This window comes from Miniopterus natalensis, chromosome 2 (genome assembly GCF_054644295.1).
Source record: "Miniopterus natalensis isolate mMinNat1 chromosome 2, mMinNat1.hap1, whole genome shotgun sequence".
NCBI classification, from domain to species: domain Eukaryota; kingdom Metazoa; phylum Chordata; class Mammalia; order Chiroptera; family Miniopteridae; genus Miniopterus; species Miniopterus natalensis.
The window spans coordinates 10,941,635-10,952,867 of NC_142082.1; the positions used below are offsets into that span (position 1 = coordinate 10,941,635).

Consider the following 11,233-nt stretch of genomic DNA (forward strand, 5'->3'; position numbering starts at 1 on the left):
TGTTTTACGTGCCAGACATTGTGCAGACAGTAAAATGAAAAGTTATTAAAACAGAAGACAAGGAAAAGATGACTTCATTAGTTTAATTTTTTATCAAGGCTATATCCATGTGGTTTTGAATGTTCAGATTAAAGGTGCAGAAATGAGTTAACCACTTAGATTTTCAAAACCACTTAGACAAGTGGGATCACATCACTGAAATCTGAAGGTTTAGCTGAGATTTTTAGTACAGTCATGCCTCAGAAATAGTGCAAGTTCGGTTTCAGACCACAGCAATAAAAAGACTGCTGCAATAAAGCAGTTTTTGCTGGTGGAGGATCTTGCCTTCAATTTGTGGAAAACATAACATCTGTGTGGCACAATAAAAGCGAGTGCAGTAAGACGAGATATGCCTGTATTCAGTTGGATGACAAAACATTCAAGTGAGGCTCATACCACTAACCATGTGAAAATGTAGAAATATATTCAACTGTAAATGTTGCTTTTGTTCTAAATGTCTGACATCCAGTAAGTCGTCTCCAAGAAGCCAATCCTTAAAAATCAATGTGTTGTAATAAATGGCAACATCAGGGTATTTTCAAGGTTCTGGTCTGAAAGTTGGTCACTGAAGGGCACTGAAATAAAACCAGCAGGTGGCTCTGAACACTTACAAAGCACACATACATTTCTGGATAGGTAGATATGAAGCGGCAAGGAAAGATAAAACAGCAGGGAAGACAGAAACTAGGCTAAACAGAGAAGCCGCCAAAGGAAAACACAAAAGGAAAGCTCATTTGAAAAAGTGGGCTGAAAAGAGACACAAAGGCCACAGATGGGGGCTCCAGGTCTGGCCCGAAGAGTCGGGAGGAACAATGATAACTGCAGCCAGGAAGCATGAGAAGAAAAGCTGGGCCATCCAGCAAGGAGACCAGGCACACTCATCCTGCAAAGTTGAACAGGTTTGTAGTGGAGAGCGAGAACCGCGAGCCTGACAATTCTTCAGGCGCATATGTTCAAATGACAAAAACAGATGAGAGCATTCTCGGTTTTTTCAACACCAACAGCTACCGGGTCTCCCCTCTGGCCTCTGCTCTCCTTGACAGGCTCCTGATGCTAAATCCAGTGATAATGATTTAAGACTTTGGAATCAAAAGGGCTTTGCTGACGTGTGCAAGAGGCCAAGGAGCCTGCAAACTGAATCCTTGCAGATACCACCCAGATTTCAACTCTGGTCTCCAAGGCCACGGCAAACCCTGAAAGATTAAAATGACTTACGATACGAGGACATTCCCTAACCAAGGCACAGTGGAAACCAAGTGAGGGGCAAGGGAGACGGCATAAAAATCCTAATAAATAATGTGGCCTCCCAGAGTCAATCCAGAGTAGCAGCCAACTAGCAACTTTTTAGTAAAAGGAGAAACGAAAGATGCTTATGGTCTTCTGCAATGAGAAATCATTTTGTGTTAAGCTTTGGTGCAATTAAAAGAAAAAAAATATATTTAATATTGCAAAATGGGAAAAGCAACCATAAGAAAGTATACGATGAATATTCTTACCCTATACATCCCCTAGAAAGAGAGCACAAACGCAAACGTTTGCAATTTGCTAAGGAGATAATTATTATTAATTCTGGGGGGGGGGGGGAGGACACTGAAGTTTTAAAGACTGGTTGGGGCAACAATGAGAAAGGACCCGGTCAGAGGCCACAGACACGCTACCTTCATAGCCAAGGTTCAGATAGCTCTCTCTATTGGAGTAACATCTGCCCATGGCCCCTCGTTGAGACGAGGGGTGTTTCTGCACAAATAACTAGAGAAATCTTATTATCAGTCCTAAAAGAGTCTTGTCACCTAAGCGCTTGTTAGGCAGTTAGTGCTTCTGCATAAATACTTGAAAGTCTGAACATTTTTACTCCTGAGATCTAGGTACTGCGTCCGTTCAGATGACCCGTGAGCTATTTCTTGGAAGTATCTCTAAGATGCCATCTCTGCATACGTTATCCACGGGCCGGCCGTGGCATGGAGCAGCGGTGCGCTCCCCGGAGGAATGGCGCGCATTCCGGCCTCCGGTGCCCTAAGGATCAGGATTGGCATTTCGAGTTCAAGGCTGAAGACCGCAGAAAAGAGCCTTGAGAAGTACAGCCCATCTCCAACGGGTTTAACGCTGCACCGTCTGCTTTAAAATTCCCCAACCGCCACTACGGGCCACTTGACCTGTCCTGCCGGTCCCGGCAGGTCTAGGATCTGAAAAGGCTTCCAAAACTCCAAGCAGGGTTTTATAGTTAAACCGAGAACCCAAGGGAGCAGAAGGCGACTTCGGGGACCCCTCAGTGTGCAGAAAGTGGGGAGGCCCGGTCTGCCCTCCCAGAGAGGGGTGCCCGGGGGACCCGAGGAGTCGCGGGGCCAGGCTGCCCCCCAGCGCGCGCTCCCCGCGCGCGCCCGCGCTGACCCCGACGCCTCCGGACCCGACCCGCGAGAAGCGCAGCCCCTCCCGCAGCCCCGGGCGCCCGTCTCAGCGCCGCTGGAGCGCGGCCACGAGGCAGCTGCGCGCAGCTGGACGCGGCCCTCGGAGCCCCCGCCCCAGCCCTTCCGCTGCCCGTCGCGCGCGGCCCCTCCGCGGGGCCGGACGCTCGGCCACTTACTGGGGCAGCGCTAGGGCCGCGCCTAGAGGTTGGTGGAGGGTGCGCGGCTGGAGCGGGTCGGGGTCGCGGCGCCGGGAGGCTGGAGCTCCGACCGATGCGGGACTGGTCCACGCGGAGAGGAGCGCCCGGCCGCAGCGCTGCAGAAGGCGGGCTGGGCACGTGGGCGCCCGGCAGTGTAGTCGCGCGGGAGACGGGGGGCGGGGCCGGGGCACCGCCCCCTTCCCCTCCCCCGCGCACTCCACGCCCACGCGAGCCCGCCTCCCGCCCGGACCTCTGGGCGGCGCGGCCAATCCTCGGCCTCGGCCGCGTCCTGCGCCGGGCGCGGGGCTGGGCACCGCCCGCAGCGCGGCCCCGGGGAGCCTGAGCTCGCCGGGCGCAGGATGGGGGACGCGCAGGGAAGCCAGGGCCGCCCCGGAATTCTCGCCGCCCCTGGGGGACCCAGCCTCAGCGCCCTTCCTAAAGCCTCTAGGCAGCGTGCTTCCGAGTGGGCTTCTGCCCTGCGTTTACTTTTCATTTTCAGAAGGATTTGTAAGGAAGGAAATAAAGATGAACTATAGTTACGATAACGGTAAATAGACGCCCGGCCGAGTGGGCTTCGTCAAATAGTCCTACTTGGGCGGTAAGAGCCGGGAAAGTTTAGAAAAACGCGCAGTTGCCGGTTTGGAAACTGCCATCCTTGAACAGGCTGTGGGCCTGCGGGCCGGGCCCTGGGAAAGGGGCGCCTGCTGCTCCCAGGCCGGCCAGGAGCTGCACGGCCAGGCGCGCTCACGCTGCGCGCCGGCTGCTCTAGGGGCCCCTGATACGGCGAAAGTCACAGCGTGAAACTAGGTTAATCTTCATCCCAGAGAGGCAAAACACGGACGCTGGCCCGAACAGTGAGTGTTTATTATTATTTGTTTGGTAGAAAGTTCTACCCTACTTTGTTTAAAATTGTGGTGAACATCTCTTTATTCAATTATTGGTAATGCTCTTAACTTAGGCAAAGTGCCAAAATCACGCTGCTGCATTTTACACACACACACACAACATTTATTTTTTTATTTTTAGAGAGAGGAAGGGAGAAGGAGAGGAAAAACTTAGATGTGAGAGAAAAACACCCATCTGGCTGCTTCCAGTGCCACACCACCCCACCCCCCACTGAGCCCTCGGCCCCCCGCATGTGCCCTGACTGGGAATCAGACAGGAAACCTTTAGGTGCACAGGATGACACCCAACCAACTGAGCCACACTAGCCAGGGTGCATTACAGGTATGTTTTTAATGTCATGCTCTAAATAATTCTTAACTTCTTTAAGACATGTGTTCCTAACACAATATGATTAAAGGCATGAGGCTTCCCTTGTGAAAATGCACAAAATCTCAGTGATTATCTCCGAAGTTCATGTACATGGCGAAGCCATCCATCCACCACATTAAAGAACTGTAAGTTGAAACAGCACCACGGCCGCAAGGGTATTATTATCTATTCTAGTGAGTGTCCTAAGTAATAGACACTCTGTCAATATAAATCTGTTTTATACTGTAAAAGTATTAATAATCAGTAAATAAGTAAATAATCCTTAAGTAAATAATCAGTAATGGCTGTGGGAAACGATACTGTGGAGTGTGACCCCAAATTCACTCACCCCCACAATGGCCAGGAGGCACTGCACAAGCACGTGGAGACTCACCACAACTCAGTGAGCTTTGTCTCATTTCTGAGGGCAAAGGAATCTGATCTAAAATTTCTCTCCTGTGTTTTTTCAAATAGAGGTTGCTATTTTTAAGTTTAAGAGATTGTTCCCTCATATATTTTCATTTAAACACCCCGAAGGGACACTTTGTGATTAGGCTGCAACACAGTGATTTGGGGTAAACTGTTTGGCATTTAGAAACTGAATACCAGTCTCTGAGTTTATCTAGTGGCCTGCCCATTGGACTTGGGCACCTCCTGAAACAAAAACACTGTGTTCGTGTACATGATTAATAAAAGCTACTTCGTCTCTAAGCAAAAATGAGTAAGTCCTTCCGCACAAGCTCGGTGCTTGATGACTTATATATTCCTTTTCCTGTTTGAAGCTATTGATTAACCAATCCCTCAACCGATCATTTCTCAACTTCCAAAATGTGTTTTGATGTAGAAAGAATAGAATGTCCATGGATCTAGTATGAGTCTCCAAAACAGACTCTGACAGCTGAGGGAAATTAGAATAGACTATTTAGAAACAAAGTACAGTCTTCAAAATGGATTCAGCCATTTCAACTTCACCTTCACTCACATTTCCTTTCCCACCACTTTATTCCTGCTGCTCAGAATGGAATTAGCTTCTTCCTAGCTGAGTAATGTTCTCACCTCCATTATTCCACTTAACCCTTCTCTGGAGTGCCTCAATCATTTTTTTTTTTTTTAATTATTGATTTTAGAGAGAGGAAGAGAGAGAGAGATTGAGAAAGAGAGAGATTTGTTACTCCACTTATTTATGCATTCATTGGTTGATTCTTATATGTGCCCTGACTGGGGATCAAACCCACAACCTCAGCCTATTAGGCTGATGCTTTAACCAACTGAGATACCCAGCCAGGGCTCATTTGCTTTCACTGTCATCCATCAAGCTTTTGGAACCCTTAGGAATGAAACAGAAATTCCAATTAGTCATTTCAGCAGGAGCAGTTTAGGTTGTCATCTTCCAAAGATTTCAGGAGCATTTGTACTTGTCTGAACTCCTACAGAAATTGCAGGGAATTTCAAAACACTTTTGTAGCTGTATAAATTTCATACCCTGTACTCCTACACTTACCAAATACAACCCAAAGTAAAGCTCATGTCCACAAGTAAGGTTTACTTTAACTTCTAAGACCGATGAGTTGATTCTTGCTAGGTCTAATTTTGACTCTATTATCCCCTAGCTATTTCAGCAAAGACAAAGCTCATATCCTTCCATTCCCCACCCCCCAAATTGTTGGATACTGGATACTGATGCTTGTGTTATTACTGAATAGTCTTGAGAGAGCAAAGGGATTGGATTGGAGTTCAGGCCACTAGAGTTTCAAGGGCTTTTAGGCCACTGTTGTTCTCTACTCGCCTTTCAAAAAGCATGTAAAAATTAAAGGCAACTTTCCATTGGACGCATTCCATATTTGCCCATCCTTCAAGGTAAACAATGAAATATTTAAAAAGTGCTCAGGAAAAATACAACAAGTCCTTATAATCACAAATTATCTTTTAAATTCTTTTTTTTTTTTTTCCTTTTCTTTCCTTCTGCTTGTCCTTTAACTAAGACCAAGTAATGGTTTTGCAATGGTTTTCAGCCGTGCACGGGATGAAATTCCCTTCACTTGGCTTGTTTCCCGGTTTTCTTTACCTTGGCCATTAATCAAGAATCACCCAGAGCTGCACCCACCCTGTGCTGGTCTCTATTTTCTTCTGCCAGGATTCCTGCTGGGTCTGTATCTGCTCCAGAAAGCCAGCTTTCTCAATCCACGTACCTTCAGTCAGCCCGCTGCTCTCAGGACTGGAAACTGGGGGGCATAGAAAGAGAGCTCAGCTGGCATAAATCCTTCATTTCTTCCCTTCAGCCCTGGGAGAGGTTCTGATTGCTCTAGGGATTGCTTCCTGATCACGTCCAGGGGGACTGTTCTCAGTTCTCATCTGCCTCAAATTCTCTCCTGCTCTTGTCCCTTTCCGCCCTGCAATTATGCCCCCCCCCCGCCCCCCCGTGGCTCCCATGATCTTTTCCTTTTCTTCCTAACATCCGGATAACTTTTTGTCTTGCTTGCTAACTAGGGACCTCATAAAATTAAATTCTTGAATCACTCTCATCTCCATTCACTGTCACAATCTCAGTTGTTACCCGTTCCTAAGGCTCAATCTACTTGACAGTATCCATCCTCAAAGCTACTTGGCCAGGCTTCATCTTTCATCCTTGCTCCAAAGTCCATCTCTTGCCAGCACCTGAGATGATATGGTTGAAAACAAACCCCTCTCCCTAGCCAGTTTTGCTCAGTGGTTAGAGCACCAGCCTGCGGACTGAAGGGCCCTGGGTTTGATTCCGGCCAAGGACACGTACCTCGGTTGCAGGCTCCATCCCTTGTGTGAGAGGCAGCCAATCGATGAGACACACATCGATGTCTCTCTATCTCCCTTCCACTCTCTCTGAAAAGCAATGGAAAAAATATCCTCATGTGAGAATTAAAAATAAAAAAGAAAACAAATCCATCTCTTTCTTAGACTGGTATCTCTCTCCGGCTTCCTTCTTACTAGTCTCCTGGTACCCCAGGTGCCTTAAGTTACTGGTTACTCCTTTCTCTTCTTTACTTCCTTATGTTCTGTCAGTCACAAAGTTCTGTTACTGTTCCACCCTCTGTATTCTTACCACAGAAACAATCCTTTCTCTTGATTTCTGGGAATCTACCTCCCTGATCTCTGTCTTCATCATGTTAAGACAAGTTGTTGCAATCTTTTAAACAACTCATGGTATCTTCTCATTGATTGTAGATTCAAACTCAATTCCTTCTATCACGTAAGCTCTCCATCAACTGCCTCAGTCCATTGTCTCAACTTAATTTTTAGACCTGTGCTGTCCAATATGGTAGGCACTAGCCATGTGTGGCTCTTGAGCACTTGATTTGTGGCTAGTTCAAATTGAGATGAGCTGGAGTGAAATACACACTGAATTTCAAAGACTTTGTACAATTAAAATTATGTAAAAATGTCTCATTAATAGTTTTTCATGTTGATTTCCTGTTGAAATAACATTTGGGATAGGTTGGGCTAATTATTGTCACCCGTTTCTTTTGACTTCTTTGCAGAGAGACTGCTACAAAAGTTTTAAGTTACAAATGTGGCTCACCTATTTCTATTTGGCAGTTCTCCTTCAGACGATTGATATGCCTATTCTGGGCCAGGCATAATGCATCAGATCAGAGGCATTTTTTAAAAGAAAAAAGTAGTCCTCCCTCAGCCAACCCTTTCCAACCCAGCAGGGGAGATAAGACATGTAAAGTCAATTATTGATACAACCAGAGGACAGATACTAAATGACTGAAGATTAGCCCTGTGGGAGCTTAAAGGAGAGAGATGTTCACAGATGCCTTTTCTGAGAAGTAGAATTTTGAAAGAGCCTTGAAAAACAGATAGTGTTTCCTTTTTGCAGCTGTGGAAGAAAGAGAAAGGCATTCTGCGTCAGAGGAGCCAGGAAAGCACGGGGCAGGCTTGGCGTAAAACGTGTAGGCCAGTGTGTCTGAGGTGAGTGCCATGCCCTGTGGGATAATAATATTTACTTTGACTTCTCCAAAAGGCTGTGAGGAGATATACAAGTAAACAAAAATAAGCAAGAACACTGTAAACAAGTCAAGCCACTAAGTAAGGTTTTGCATCGGTTCACATCCCCATCAGCCTAAATTTCTGCTCCAAATACAATTTATAGTTAAAAACCTAACTCTTAATTCTCAGGTTAAGTGTGTAAATCATGTAATATAGCATTATCTTTAACATTACATGAAAACAAACTGAGGTTTGAAAAAACTGGTTCTTTTAAACCAGCTTGAATTGTCCGCAGTCCAACAGTGGTTCCACATTCAGTGCACCCTCCACGGTCAGCAGCAGTGAGGCCGGGGGTGACCTGCTCATTGACCCAAAGAACTTCGGCACCTGGCTCTGCTGCTTCCCCTTCTGCAGGCCCTGTGTCCACCTTCTTTCTCGCATTCTCACAGCTCAGGCATCCTTAGTGCAAACAATCACTAGCAGAAGAAAAATAGAGGAGAGAAAAATCTTGAAATTACAACATTTTAATTTTAAACTCTCAATCACTTTGCAGCCTGTATAGGTATGTGATAATTATCAAAAGTATATAAAAATTAGTTTGCATGTGTTATTAAATGCATCTAAGAGTGAGTCTCAGGAAAATCTACTGGGACCCCTATTCCAATGTTGCAATCTCAGCTTCTTGCAAGGCCCGGCAGGTACCACTAAAATTTGAATTTAGTTGGGCATCAGACAGTAGTGAGGTGGGGAGAGGGAGGCTATGAAACTGAGAAAACATTCAAATACAAAAATTTAAAAACTCTGAGCCAGATAGGCAATACACAAATACAGGCTGAATTGGGCCTCAGAGCTGCAAATTTTCACCACCTGCTCTAAAGGTTACTCATATAATTATGCCATCAATTAAAATCATTTATTAAAATTATTTTTTAAACGCCATATAATAATGCAGGCTTAGTAGATATTTAATATTCTGTACGACTCTAATACGGTATTTCCTCTAAGATACGGTTATATCTGTTGTTGTCTAAACAAATACAAAGCTTAGTATATACATTTCTTTCAAAAAAGTTGCATATTTCCCATGAGAAATTCTACTTGTTTGTGTGGGAAATTATACAAAACAGTTTATTAGCAATAAGGTTGGGCATGATCATCAGCTGGTAGAATAACCTCTTTTCACTGAGTGCATAGTCTAATCCTCCAGCAGGAATTATGTGAATAAAATCTTTGAAGCATGTTGAGGAGGTAATCTTAGCTAAATCGAACTTGACAGTGCCCCTTTATCTAGTTCCAACATGATCAGACTTTGTGGCGCGTATAGCATCATAGAGAGTACTGGTTTAAAATAAGACTCAGTGAGTACATTAGATAAAGCGACTCAGGACAATAAAGACAGCATTGAATAAAAGTAGCTTCGACAGCCACAATTTAGCATTTCCTTTTTCATTTGGAGAGGGGGTTCAATTTGATAGGATGTTTCACATTATTTTATACTTAAGAAGGTTTGCCAGTAATATCTAAGGGGGTGGACATTCATTTTACAGCTGTGTGTTGTTGACCCATGAGATCTGGCTGATTGTGCCCTGCAGAAGCCCAGGAGGTGCTGTTCATGTGGGTGACAGTGTCAAAGGCACCCCTGGGGTTATGCAGAGTACAGTTTACACAGCCTTAAAAGCAGCCTGCCTGAGGATGCAAGCGTTAAATAAGCTTCCACATAGGTACAATTCTCAGAGAATTGAAATGTGTTCATTTAAGTACTCAAATTTAAAGTGCCTGTGTGTATAATATTTATACATATATACATATATGTACATATATATACACATTGAGCAATAAAAAATAAAATACTGCAATTCATGACAGCATGGATGGTCCTAAAGGGTGTCATGCTAAGTGAAATAAGTTAGAAATAGAAAGACAAATACCATATGATCTCATGTGTGGAATCTAAAGAAACAAAATAAATGAGTAAACAAAACAAAACAGAAGTAGACCCATAGATATAGAGAACAAGCTGACTGTTACCAAAGGAGAGGGGAATGGGAATAAAAAAAATGTGAATGAAACACTCCTTGGTTTTTCCTCTCTTAAGTAAACAAGCAGAAAACCAGGCTACGGGGCTGTGGAAATACAAATATAAAAGTGTAAGTGCTAATTTTAATCATTTTTCATAATAAGGTTGTAAAGTCACCTGTAGGTTTTGAGGAAAGAGTGAAGAGAGGGAACATATGGAATGGAGTCACTGTAGCCAAGCTGCTAAAACTATCAGGGTTGTGAAGGTTGAGACATGAGAAAATGATTCTATTTTTGTTCTAACTGGCCTGGGAACTTAAATTTTTGAACTTTCCAGTCCCACATCAATTCCTGGATATACATCAACTTGTTGTGGGTCAATTTCTAGACATACACTAGACTTCCAGATAATCCTCTGATTACCCCCTGAAGGACTCACATATCCAGGCCATCTCATCCATTACCCCGACTGATGGGCCATCTGACTCATGACCACCTCGGACCAATCCTAGGACTAAGAATGTAGGACTGATTATTCTCAAGAACATATTTCTCACTATAAGAACTTCTAACTTTCCTTTCTTCTTCAGAACACTTCTGAGTTTTTGCTTAGTTGGGTTTCTGGTTTGTAAACTTCAAGACCCTTAAATAAATCTTTATCATCTATTCTAGCCAAAGCTTCTAGACTCTTTTTGAGCTCTTTGACAGTATCTGAAGGTATTTAAATATAAATACATAAATAGGTTATCTAAAGCTTTTAAGAATATCATAATAATATTGTAATGTTAAATATTATTCCGACTTCTTAAATATATTTTTTTTAATTTGGAGAGAATATTAAAAAAACATGTTTTGTAAGAAGGATATGTTATTCTCAAATTTATTGATTCTGTTCATTTTACTTTCATAATTTTTTCTTTGGTTGAATTAAAGCTATTCTGAATACTGTTAATTCTTTAAAAAACAGGCACACCATGTTCCCAGTTTTTTATTTTTTGTTTTAAATTTTCTTTCCTTCCTTCCTTGTTTCTTTCCGCAGAGATAGATGGCTGAGATTATGGCTATTGTTATTTCTGGGTAATGAAAATTTGGGGGGACTTTGAATGATGTTCGGATATTTTTTAATTTTTATAATTAACATATTTTTACAAAATAAAATCAGAAAAAGTATTGGAAAATATATAGCATAACTGAGCTTAATATCTATCATTTTTCTTTAATTATATCACAGCTTCTGTATTGATCTAGAAGTCAAGACATATTTTTAAACCAATCCAGATTCTAAATCAACCAGATTTCTAGAGGCCAAATGGTCCAGGCAAGTTTTATATATTTTTAACAATTCTTTTTAGTTTG

General features: G+C 43.4%; 1 protein-coding gene across 1 annotated transcript in view; it reads right to left on the reverse strand.

Annotated features, from left to right (window-relative positions):
* The window catches only part of SLC7A2 (solute carrier family 7 member 2), a 57,020-nt gene extending 54,333 nt beyond the window's left edge, over positions 1-2,687 (reverse strand). The window contains exon 1 of the mRNA XM_087814126.1: positions 2,621-2,687. The gene's annotated coding sequence lies outside the window, so the exon portion shown is untranslated. The remainder of the gene's footprint in view (positions 1-2,620) is intronic.
* Between the last annotated feature and the right edge of the window lie 8,546 nt (positions 2,688-11,233).